This window comes from Oncorhynchus mykiss, chromosome 12 (assembly GCF_057628025.1).
Source record: "Oncorhynchus mykiss isolate SJ-2025 chromosome 12, ASM5762802v1, whole genome shotgun sequence".
In the NCBI taxonomy this organism is placed as follows: domain Eukaryota; kingdom Metazoa; phylum Chordata; class Actinopteri; order Salmoniformes; family Salmonidae; genus Oncorhynchus; species Oncorhynchus mykiss.
Window position 1 is genome coordinate 62,316,775 of NC_143033.1, and position 12,253 is coordinate 62,329,027.

A 12,253-nucleotide genomic window follows, 5' to 3' on the forward strand; every position below is an offset into this window, starting at 1 on the left:
TCGCACACGCTTTTTCAGTTCTTCCCACAAATGTTATATTGGATTGAGGTCGGGGCTTTGTGATGGCCACTCCAATACCTTGATTTTGTTGTCCTTAAGCCATTTTGCCACAACTTTGGAGTCATTGTCCATTTAGAAGACCCATTTACTACCAAGCTTTAACTTTCTGACGGTTGTCTTGAGATGTTGCTTCAATATATCCACATAATTTTCCTCCCTCATGATACCATCTTTTTTGTGAAGTGCAGCAGTCCCTCCTGCAGCAAAGCACCCCACAACATGATGCTGCCACCCCCGTGTTTCACGATGGGATGGTGTTCTTCTGCTTGTAAGCTTCCCCCTTTTTCCTCCAAACATAATGATGGTCATTATGGCCAAACAGTTCTATTTTTTTTTCATCAGACCAGAGGACATTTCTTCAAAAAGTACGATCTTTGTCCCCATGTGCAGTTGCAAACCGTAGTCTGGCTTTTGTTATGGTGGTTTTTAGCAGTGACTTCTTTCTTGCTGAGCGGCCTTTCAGGTTATGTTGATATAGGACTCGTTTTACTGTGGATATAGATACTTTTGTACCTGTTTCTTCCAGCATCTTCAAGGTCCTTTGCTGTTGTTCTGGGATTAACCCTTTTAGCACCAAAGTACGTTCATCTCTAGGAGACAGAACACGTCTCCTTCTTGAGTGGTATGACGGCAGCGTGGTCCCATGGTGTTTATACTTGCGTACTACTGTTTGTACAGATGAATGTGGTACCTTCAGGCATTTGGAAATTTCTCCCAAGAATGAACCAGACATGTGGAGGTCTACAATTTTTTTTCCGAGGTCTTGACTGATTTCTTTTGATTTTATCAAAGAGGCACTGAGTTTGAAGGTAGGCCTTGAAATACATCCACAAGTACACCTCCAATTGACTAAAATTATGTCAATTAGCCTATCAGAAGCTTGTAAAGCCATGACATTTTCACATTGTTAAATATTTGGGAGGCGCATGGCGATACGGTGCGGAGCTCGATTTGGCCTCCACAAGCTCCCGGAAGCACCACAATTGAGTCACACCCTCCATACTGAGCCTCCAGGACAGCATTGCCAGATCAAGCATAAAAGGCTCTGCATGGTCAATCTGAGTCTGCAGTTGCCGTACAGCATTTTACTGTGATTTGGCCTCATCTGAAGTCAGAGCATTCATACTTCTTGCGCTTCACAGAGCTGTTGTGTAGTACGCTGTCAAGGAAGTGAGTCTGTGTTTATACAGGATCTCCCATCCCCACCTACCGTCAACCAATCATGTCAATAGAGAGCGATACCACAGGAGGTTGGTGGCATCTTAATTGGGTAGGACGGGCTCGTGATAATGGCTGGAGCGGAATCAGGGGAATGCTATCAAATACATCAAACACATGGTTTCCATGTCTTTGATGCAATTCCGTTTGCGTCGTTCCAGCCATTATTTTGAGTCGTCCTCCCCTCAGCAGCCTTCTTCCCATTAAAGAAAGCACCGGCACCACAGCTGAATCAGTTGGGATCTCGCATTTTGCCACACACTGTTTGAAAAACCATATGATCAAACGAAGCTTCGGACGTCATTGATCACGTGGTAGCATTTGAAACTAACGTGTATGCTTTGAAACCTGTTTGAAATGAGTAACCTAGATTTTTAAAAACAAAAAATACATTAATTAAAGACGGTGGCTAGGGCTGCGGTGTTCACAAAAAATGTTCAGCCGGTGATTGTCTAGCAAATAACATTAACACATTCTGGCTTCCACTGATGCAGACCTTTGGAACATCTACATTTTAAAAAGTCTAATAAATCCATGTAATATAGCCTACACCTTGACAATAAATACATTCATTATTTTGGTCAGGTCTGAAGAAACATGATATGAAGAAAATGTAGTTTATTTAAGAAGAAGAGAATCGCATACTCTGAGTTGTCCTTATGTTAGGTCCTGATGTGGCTATGCCAAATGGCTGTGGGGTACATTAGTTCATTTAGCAGATAAAGATTTTCTAAGAATGAATTCTGTGGCATTATTTTATATTATGACGAATACAATTGAACAAAGCTGAATAAAATAGAAAGGACATTTTCTCCAAAAGATTTGAGGGAGTGCACACCTGCTGCTATTCTGTGTTGAGCGGTTAACAAAGGAATAGGTACTCCTATATGCTTAATTTAGAGTTATTAATGTAACTTTAGTTGTTCCACAAACGTTGGGCTATATGTTTTGATTTTTAATACATTGTAAGGCTGCATGATTCGACTCTAATGATGATTTGAAAAAAGTTGCTTGAAAGTGATACTTGAAAGCTTTGTTGCTTGAAAGCTTTGTTGTACAGTGCAGGCTGTACACTTCATCATTCTCTCATTCACAATTTGACTAATGCCTCAAATTTGCCAGCGGCATCCCCTTTGTGTGGCCGTAATGCACCCTTAAAAACATCCAGGCCTTTTGCGTCCAGTGGCCGTTGTGCTGCCTGCTCAGTGCCTCTCACTCACCTGGCTCACGGGTCTTTCTCACAGGCTACAAGTAAAGACAGACACATCGCGGACACAACTGCATGTGTCCTTATCCAATTCCGAGGTGCATATTGAAGATATTGGAAGAACTGTCCATATTAACATTTTTTTTTTTCAACAAGATAAGTAGGCCTAACGAACAGCAAAGCACTAGCCTATGTCGATCTACTCTCCCCCATAGTACAAAAGCTGACCTATTCTATTCTGTGCAATAAATAAATATTCCAAACATAGTCTGGGACAGTCATGGATATGATAGATCCCAAATTATGACAACCTCTAGCATCAACATGCTTTATTTAAAAAGGTGCATTTTTATGGTGAACTTTAAACTCACACGCTGCTTATGTATGCAAGTTAGGCTCTACACCCCTTGTAAAGCTGATTAATGTGCTTAGTTTTAAGAAGTTTTTTGGCCACTTTAGTTGTGATACAAACCTTATCAAAACATATAGGCCCAATGGGCTAGGCTACATGAGGTGTGCGACTATGATTAGAAAACGTTTTTTTTGTAAAGGAATTGCATCTTGCCTTATGCTGGGAATCATTCAGAAGACCATTATCATGCACCTGTCTCAAAACAGGGGCATGAGAATAAATACATGTCACCTATGCACTTAAATAACAAATGGAGCACGCGTTTCCCATGGTTCAATTTCATGCCAGCCAGGTGGGCTATACTCCTGTTGTAAAGATAAGCAATGTGCTTAATATTAGGAAAGTTGAGAAAAAAATACAATAGGCCTAGCCTATAGAAAGCTGATGGGATCCCCCACTTTTTAATAGAGGCCATCACTCACGCAATTGCATTGCCTATAGAAATGTTACGCAACATGAGCTCATGGGCTCTCAATAAGTGTTTGATTAGATTTTTGATTACATTTGCATTGATGTCAGAGTGATTAGATGGACAATAGAGTGCTGAGTACCAGGCAGTTAGCAAGTTTGGTTGGCTACTAATGACCATCAGCAGCATCAGAACTTGGATAAGCTTATTTACCGTGACTAAATTGTCAGGTAGAATTTGACTGCCTTCATGACTCGTGACCTCAGTAGTACAATTACTCCAACAGCCCTAACTGTCTGTCCATTGCATGATTTAGGATGTTAAATTTAAAAAACTGAACAGCCTAGGCTTTGTTTCCAGAAAACAGGATACCCCATTATAGTGAATGGGGAAATGGCGATCTTGATGGTCAGTGTTCGTGGATATTTATATATATATATATATATTGAACACAATTATGGTACAAATAATTGTTTCTATTTTACCAGGACGCATGTCCTTGAACCAATTACTCTAAAATCACACAGAGACGAAGTTATAAGGATCATTTAGATGCTAATGGTTGACTGCAGTACCTCGGTCGGCCTTCAGTTTGAGATACTCCATGAGAGAGGGCAGCACTGAGCTAGCCTACAACGTAACTTCCTAGAGTAGCTCAAACTGCTCATGCAATGTTTCCGAAAATTCCTCCATGTAGCAAGATGGCGATACTGAAATAACACTTCCTGATCATCAAATGCGCCACTGAGCATTCTCATAGAAAACAATGGGGTGATGTCAGATGGCTTCCTCCATATTTTTAACAGTCTATGGTTTAGGATTGTATAATCTTAGTTGAGCAACCTCTTACATGGTGGAAACCAGCTAATCAGAAGTCAGGTACAGGTCTTGCCCAAGAACAAGAGAACAGGAGCATTCAAGTAGGACCATTTACTGTATTAATCGGATGATTCTACAGAAGATGGAGTACAGGCTGCAGAACTGGAAAACAAACATTTGTTTATCAACAAACAAGCCATACTTTAACCTGAAATAATAATAGGCCTATGATGTTGCTGTTTCTTTGTATTAGGAACTGGTTTGATGCCGAGTGTTTTTAATTCCTCAACACTGTCACACCCTGATCTGTTTCACCTGTCTTGCCTGTCTCCACCCCCCTCCAGGCAGTGGCAGTTCTAGTTTGTATGTCTCCCTGGGCAACCCCCCCCCCCCCCCCCCCAACAAAAATAAGCACCATTTTGCACTAACTGTCATTTTTATTCAGACATTTGGAACAACACAAATAAATAATCATAACATTTAATATTATACAGTGCCTTGTGAAAGTATTCGGCCCCCTTGAACTTTGCGACCTTTTGCCACATTTCAGGCTTCAAACATAAAGATATAAAACTGTATGTTTTTGTGAAGAATCAACAACAAGTGGGACACAATCATGAAGTGGAACGACATTTATTGGATATTTCAAACTTTTTTAACAAATCAAAAACTGAAAAATTGGGCGTGCAAAATTATTCAGCCCCTTTACTTTCAGTGCAGCAAACTCTCTCCAGAAGTTCAGTGAGGATCTCTGAATGATCCAATGTTGACCTAAATGACTAATGATGATAAATACAATCCACCTGTGTGTAATCAAGTCTCCGTATAAATGCACCTGCACTGTGATAGTCTCAGAGGTCCGTTAAAAGCGCAGAGAGCATCATGAAGAACAAGGAACACACCAGGCAGGTCCGAGATACTGTTGTGAAGAAGTTTAAAGCCGGATTTGGATACAAAAAGATTTCCCAAGCTTTAAACATCCCAAGGAGCACTGTGCAAGCGATAATATTGAAATGGAAGGAGTATCAGACCACTGCAAATCTACCAAGACCTGGCCGTCCCTCTAAACTTTCAGCTCATACAAGAAGACTGATCAGAGATGCAGCCAAGAGGCCCATGATCACTCTGGATGAACTGCAGAGATCTACAGCTGAGGTGGGAGACTCTGTCCATAGGACAACAATCAGTCGTATATTGCACAAATCTGGCCTTTATGGAAGAGTGGCAAGAAGAAAGCCATTTCTTAAAGATATCCATAAAAAGTGTTGTTTAAAGTTTGCCACAAGCCACCTGGGAGACACACAAAACATGTGGAAGAAGGTGCTCTGGTCAGATGAAACCAAAATTGAACTTTTTGGCAACAATGCTAAATGTTATGTTTGGCGTAAAAGCAACACACCATCCCCACTGTCAAACATGGTGGTGGCAGCATCATTGTTTGGGCCTGCTTTTCTTCAGCAGGGACAGGGAAGATGGTTCAAATTGATGGGAAGATGGATGGAGCCAAATACATGACCATTCTCAAAGAAAACCTGATGGAGTCTGCAAAAGACCTGAGACTGGGACGGAGATTTGTCTTCCAACAAGACAATGATCCAAAACATAAAGCAAAATCTACAATGGAATGGTTCAAAAATAAACATATCCAGGTGTTAGAATGGCCAAGTCAAAGTCCAGACCTGAATCCAATCGAGAATCTGTGGAAAGAACTGAAAACTGCTGTTTACAAATGCTCTCCATCCAACCTCACTGAGCTCGAGCTGTTTTGCAAGGAGGAATGGGAAAAATTGTCAGTCTCTCGATGTGCAAAACTGATAGAGACATACCCCAAGCGACTTACAGCTGTAATCGCAGCAAAAGGTGGCGCTACAAAGTATTAACTTAAGGGGGCTGAATAATTTTGCACGCCCAATTTTTCAGTTTTTGATTTGTTAAAAAAGTTTGAAATATCCAATAAATGTCGTTCCACTTCATGATTGTGTCCTACTTGTTGTTGATTCTTCACAAAAAAATACAGTTTTATATCTTTATGTTTGAAGCCTGAAATGTGGCAAAAGGTTGCAAAGTTCAAGGGGGCCGAATCATTTCGCAAGGCACTGTAATAATATAAAAATCTATACAAAAATAATATAAAAAATAAGTAACAAAGACAAATAGAAACAAATTGTAGTATAGAAATAAATCGCACAAATCCTATATCACACAAACACACATATAGAATAACACACTTATAAAGAAGAGAACCTGATTATTACACTATTGCACTTCAAACAAGAAACACAAACTAAATTGTACAACTAATTGCATTAGTACTGTACAAAGTTAGAGGTGCACTATTTAATAGATTCCCCACTCCCCCTACCTCGGGCTTCCAGTGGGGAGACCTGAGGTCAACCTACCCCCGCCCCCTCCCCATCTCGTACTTCTGAGTAGGAGATCTTCCCAGGCAGTTATTTATTTTTTTACTTTACCTTTATTTAACCAGGAAGGCCAGTTGAGAACAAGTTCTCATTTACAACTGCAACCTGGCCAAGATAATGCAAAGCAGTGCGACAAAAACAACAACACAGAGTTACACATAAACAAATGCACAGTCAATAACACAATAGAAAAATCTATGTACAGTGTGTGCAAATGTAGAAGAGTGGAGGAGGTAAGGCAATAAATAGGCAATAAATAATTAAAATGTAGCATTGAACACTGGAGTAATATACAGTGCCTTGCGAAAGTATTCGGCCCCCTTGAACTTTGCGACCTTTTGCCACATTTCAGGCTTCAAACATAAAGATATAAAACTGTATTTTTTCGTGAAGAATCAACAACAAGTGGGACACAATCATGAAGTGGAACGACATTTATTGGATATTTCAAACTTTTTTAACAAATCAAAAACTGAAAAATTGGGCGTGCAAAATTATTCAGCCCCCTTAAGTTAATACTTTGTAGCGCCACCTTTTGCTGCGATTACAGCTGTAAGTCGTTTGGGGTATGTCTCTATCAGTTTTGCACATCGAGAGACTGAATTTTTTTCCCATACCTCCTTGCAAAACAGCTCGAGCGCAGTGAGGTTGGATGGAGAGCATTTGTGAACAGCAGTTTTCAGTTCTTTCCACAGATTCTCGATTGGATTCAGGTCTGGACTTTGACTTGGCCATTCTAACACCTGGATATGTTTATTTTTGAACCATTCCATTGTAGATTTTGCTTTATGTTTTGGATCATTGTCTTGTTGGAAGACAAATCTCCGTCCCAGTCTCAGGTCTTTTGCAGACTCCATCAGGTTTTCTTCCAGAATGGTCTTGTATTTGGCTCCATCCATCTTCCCATCAATTTTAACCATCTTCCCTGTCCCTGCTGAAGAAAAGCAGGCCCAAACCATGATGCTGCCACCACCATGTTTGACAGTGGGGATGGTGTGTTCAGCTGTGTTGCTTTTACGCCAAACATAACGTTTTGCATTGTTGCCAAAAAGTTCAATTTTGGTTTCATCTGACCAGAGCACCTTCTTCCACATGTTTGGTGTGTCTCCCAGGTGGCTTGTGGCAAACTTTAAACAACACTTTTTATGGATATCTTTAAGAAATGGCTTTCTTCTTGCCACTCTTCCATAAAGGCCAGATTTGTGCAATATACGACTGATTGTTGTCCTATGGACAGAGTCTCCCACCTCAGCTGTAGATCTCTTAAGTTCATCCAGAGTGATCATGGGCCTCTTAGCTGCATCTCTGATCAGTCTTCTCCTTGTATGAGCTGAAAGTTTAGAGGGACGGCCAGGTCTTGGTAGATTTGCAGTGGTCTGATACTCCTTCCATTTCAATATTATCGCTTGCACAGTGCTCCTTGGGATGTTTAAAGCTTGGGAAATCTTTTTGTATCCAAATCCGGCTTTAAACTTCTTCACAACAGTATCTCGGACCTGCCTGGTGTGTTCCTTGTTCTTCATGATGCTCTCTGCGCTTTTAACGGACCTCTGAGACTATCACAGTGCAGGTGCATTTATACGGAGACTTGATTACACACAGGTGGATTGTATTTATCGTCATTAGTCATTTAGGTCAACATTGGATCATTCAGAGATCCTCACTGAACTTCTGGAGAGAGTTTGCTGCACTGAAAGTAAAGGGGCTGAATAATTTTGCACGCCCAATTTTTCAGTTTTTGATTTGTTAAAAAAGTTTGAAATATCCAATAAATGTCGTTCCACTTCATGATTGTGTCCCACTTGTTGTTGATTCTTCACAAAAAAATACACTTTTATATCTTTATGTTTGAAGCCTGAAATGTGGCAAAAGGTCGCAAAGTTCAAGGGGGCCGAATACTTTCGCAAGGCACTGTATGTGCAAGTAGACATACTGGGGTGCAAAAGAGCAAGAGGATAAGTAACAATATGGGGATGAGGTAGTCGGGTGTGCTATTTACAGATAGGCTGTGTACAGGTACAGTGATGGGTAAGCTGCTCTGACAGCTGATGCTTAGTTAGAGAGGGAGATATAAGACTCCAACTTCAGTGATTTTTACAATTCGTTCCAGTCATTGGCAGCAGAGCACTGGAAGGAAAGGTGGCCAAAGTAAGTGTTGGCTTTGGGGGTGACCAGTGAAATATATCCGCTGGAGCGTGTGCTACGGTGTTGCTACGGTGACCAGTGAGCTGAGATAAGGCGGGACTTTACCTAGCAAAGACTTATACATGACCTGGAGCCAGTTGGTTTGGCGACAAATATGTAGTGAGGACCAGACAACGAGAGCATACAGGTCGCAGTGGTGAGTAGTATATGGGGCTTTGGTGACAAAACGGATGACACTGTGATGGACTACATCCAGTTTGCTGGGTAGAGTGTTGGAGGCTATTTAATAAATGACATTGCCGAAGACAAGGATCGGTATCGCCCTGTAGCACTCACTTCCTTCATCATGAAGTGCTTTGAGAGACTAGTCAAGGACCATATCACCTCCACCCTACCTGACACCCTAGACCCACTCCAATTTGCTTACCTCCCCAATAGGTCCACAGACGACGCAATTACAATCACACTGCACACTGCCCTAACCCATCTGGACAAGAGGAATACCTATGTAAGAATGCTTTTCATCGACTACAGCTCAGCGTTTAACACCATAGTACCCTCCAAACTCGTCATTAAGCTCGAGACCCTGGGTCTCAACCCTGCCCTGTGCAACTGGGTGTTGGACTTCCTGACGGGCCGCCCCCAGATGGTGAGGGTAGGTAACAACATCTCCACCCCGTGGATCCTCAACACTGGGGCCCCACAAGGGTGCATTCTCAGCCCTCTCCTGTACTCCCTGTTCACCCATGACTGTGTGGCCATGCACGCCTCCAACTCAATCATCAAGTTTGCAGACGACACTACAGTGGTAGGCTTGATTACCAACAACGACGAGACGGCCCACAGGGAGGAGGTGAGGGCCCTCGGAGTGTGGTGTCAGGAAAATAACCTGTCAACAAAACAAAGGAGATGATCGTGTACTTCAGGAAACAGCAGAGGAAGCACCACCCTATCCACATCAATGGGACAGTAGTGGAGAGGGTAGTACGTTTTAAGTTCTTCTGTGTACACATCATGGACAAACTGAAATGGTCCACCCACACAGACAGCGTGGTGAACCTCAGGAGGCTGAAGAAATGCGGCTTGTCACCAAAAACACTCACAAACTTTTACAGATGCACAATCGAGAGCATCCTGTCGGGCTGTATCACCGCCTGGTACGGCAACTGCTCCACCCACAACCGTAATGCTCTCCAGAGGGTAGTGAGGTCTGCACAACACATCACCGGGGGCAAACTACCTGCCCTCCAGGACACCTACACCACCCGATGTCATAGGAAGGCCAAAATGATCATCAAGGACAACAACCACCCGAGCCACTGCCTGTTCACCCCGCTATCATCCAGAAGGTGAGGTCAGTACAGGTGCATCAAAGCTGGGACCGAGAGGCCTCCCGGGTGGCGCAGTGGTTAAGGGCGCTGTACTGCAGCGCCAGCTGTGCCATCAGAGTCCCTGGGTTCGCGCCCAGGCTCTCTCGTAACCGGCCGCGACCGGGAGGTCCGTGGGGTGACGCACAATTGGCCTAGCGTCGCCCGGGTTAGGGAGGGATTGGTCGGTAGTGGTGTCCTTGTCTCATCGCGCACCAGCGACTCCTGTGGCGGGCTGGGCGCAGTGTACGCTAACCAAGGTGGCCAGGTGCACGGTGTTTCCTCCGGCGCATTGGTGCGGCTGGTTTCCGGGTTGGATGTGCGCTGTGTTAAGAAGCAGTGCGGCTTGGTTGGGTTGTGTATCGGAGGACGCATGACTTTCAACCTTCGTCTCTCCCGAGCCCGTACGGGAGTTGTAGCGATGAGACAAGATAGTAGCTACTACAACAATTGGATACCACGAAATTGGGGAGAAAAAGGGGTAAAAATTCACAAAAAAAAAACAAAAAAAAAACATGGGACCGAGAGACTGAAAAACAGCTTCTATCTCAAGGCCATCAGGCTGTTAAACAGCCATCACTAACATTGAGTGGCTGTTGCCAACATACTGACTCAACTCCAGCCACTAATAATGACAAATGTATGTAATAAATGTATCACTTTAAACAATGCCACTTTATATAATGTTTAAATACCCTACATTACTCATCTCATACAGTACAAGTAATCTAACCTAACAATTTCACAGCAACTACCTTATACACACAAGTGTAAAGGATTGAATAAGAATATGTACATAAACATATAGGAATGAGCGATGGCACAGAGTACAGTATATATATATATATATATATATATAAAGTGCCATCGCTCATTCATATATGTTTATGTACATATTCTTATTCATTCCTTTACACTTGTGTGTATAAGGTAGTTGCTGTGAAATTGTTAGGTTAGATTACTTGTTAGATATTACTGCATGGTCGGAACTAGAAACACAAGCATTTCGCTACATTCGCATTACATCTGCTAACCATGTGTATGTGACAAATAAAATTTGATTTGATTTAGGTTTTACGAGGGTATGTTTGGCAGCATGAGTGAAGGAGGCTTTTTTTACAAATAGTCATAATAAACATACATAAAAAACACAAGTGTTATATATCGGCTTAAAGATGAACTTCTTTTTAATCCACCCGCTTTGTCAGATTTCAAAAAGGCTTTACGGCGAAAGCATACCATTATCTGAGGTCAGTGCCCCGCTTACAAAAGCATACAAACATTTTACAACCAAGTAAGAGGTATTATGTAAAGGAATGACAAAAGTCAGAAATAGCGATAAAATTAATCACTTAGCTTTGAAGATCTTCCTATGGTTGCAGTCACAAAAGTCCCAGCTACACAATAAATGTTTGTTTTGTTCGAAAAAGTTCCTCTTTTTATCCCAAAAACTCTAACTCTAATCCACTGGCTCAGAGGCGGTCAAAACATGCAGACGAAAACATCCTAATAGTGCCAGTAAAGCTCGTCGAAACATGTCAAACAATGTTTATAATTTATCCCCAGGTTGTCAATTGTATAAATAATTGATAATATTTCAACCGGACAATAGCGTATTCAATAGAAAGGAAAAATAACGAAGGGCGCGCACTCGGTCACGCGTGCAAACCAGCTCTGCATTCTTCCTCAGTCCACTGACAGAAAGGTCTCATTCTTCTTAATTTTTCAGAAAACAAGCCTGAAACAATGTCTAAAGACTGTTGACATCTAGTGAAAGTCATAGGAACTGCAATCTGGGTCCTAACCCATTAGATACTCTATAGGCATTCAATTGAAAATACCCACATCAAAAAACAAATCCTCAGGTTTTCGCCTGCCATATAAGTTATGTTATACTCACAGACATTATTTTAACAAACTATCCAAATCTACCAATTAAATGCATATCCTATCTTTTGGGCCTGAGTAACAGGCAGTTTACTTTGGGCACGCTTCTCATCCAGATGTCGAAATACTGCCCCCAAGCCATAAGAAGTTAACACAGTGTCCAAAGAAGGGCCAGATTATACAGAATGGTGTCGTCTGCGTAAAGGTGGATCAGTGAATCACCAGCAGCAAGAGCGACATCATTGATATATACAGAGAAAAGAGTCAGCCCAAGAATTGAACCCTGTGGCTGGGAGGAGGTGCTCTTAT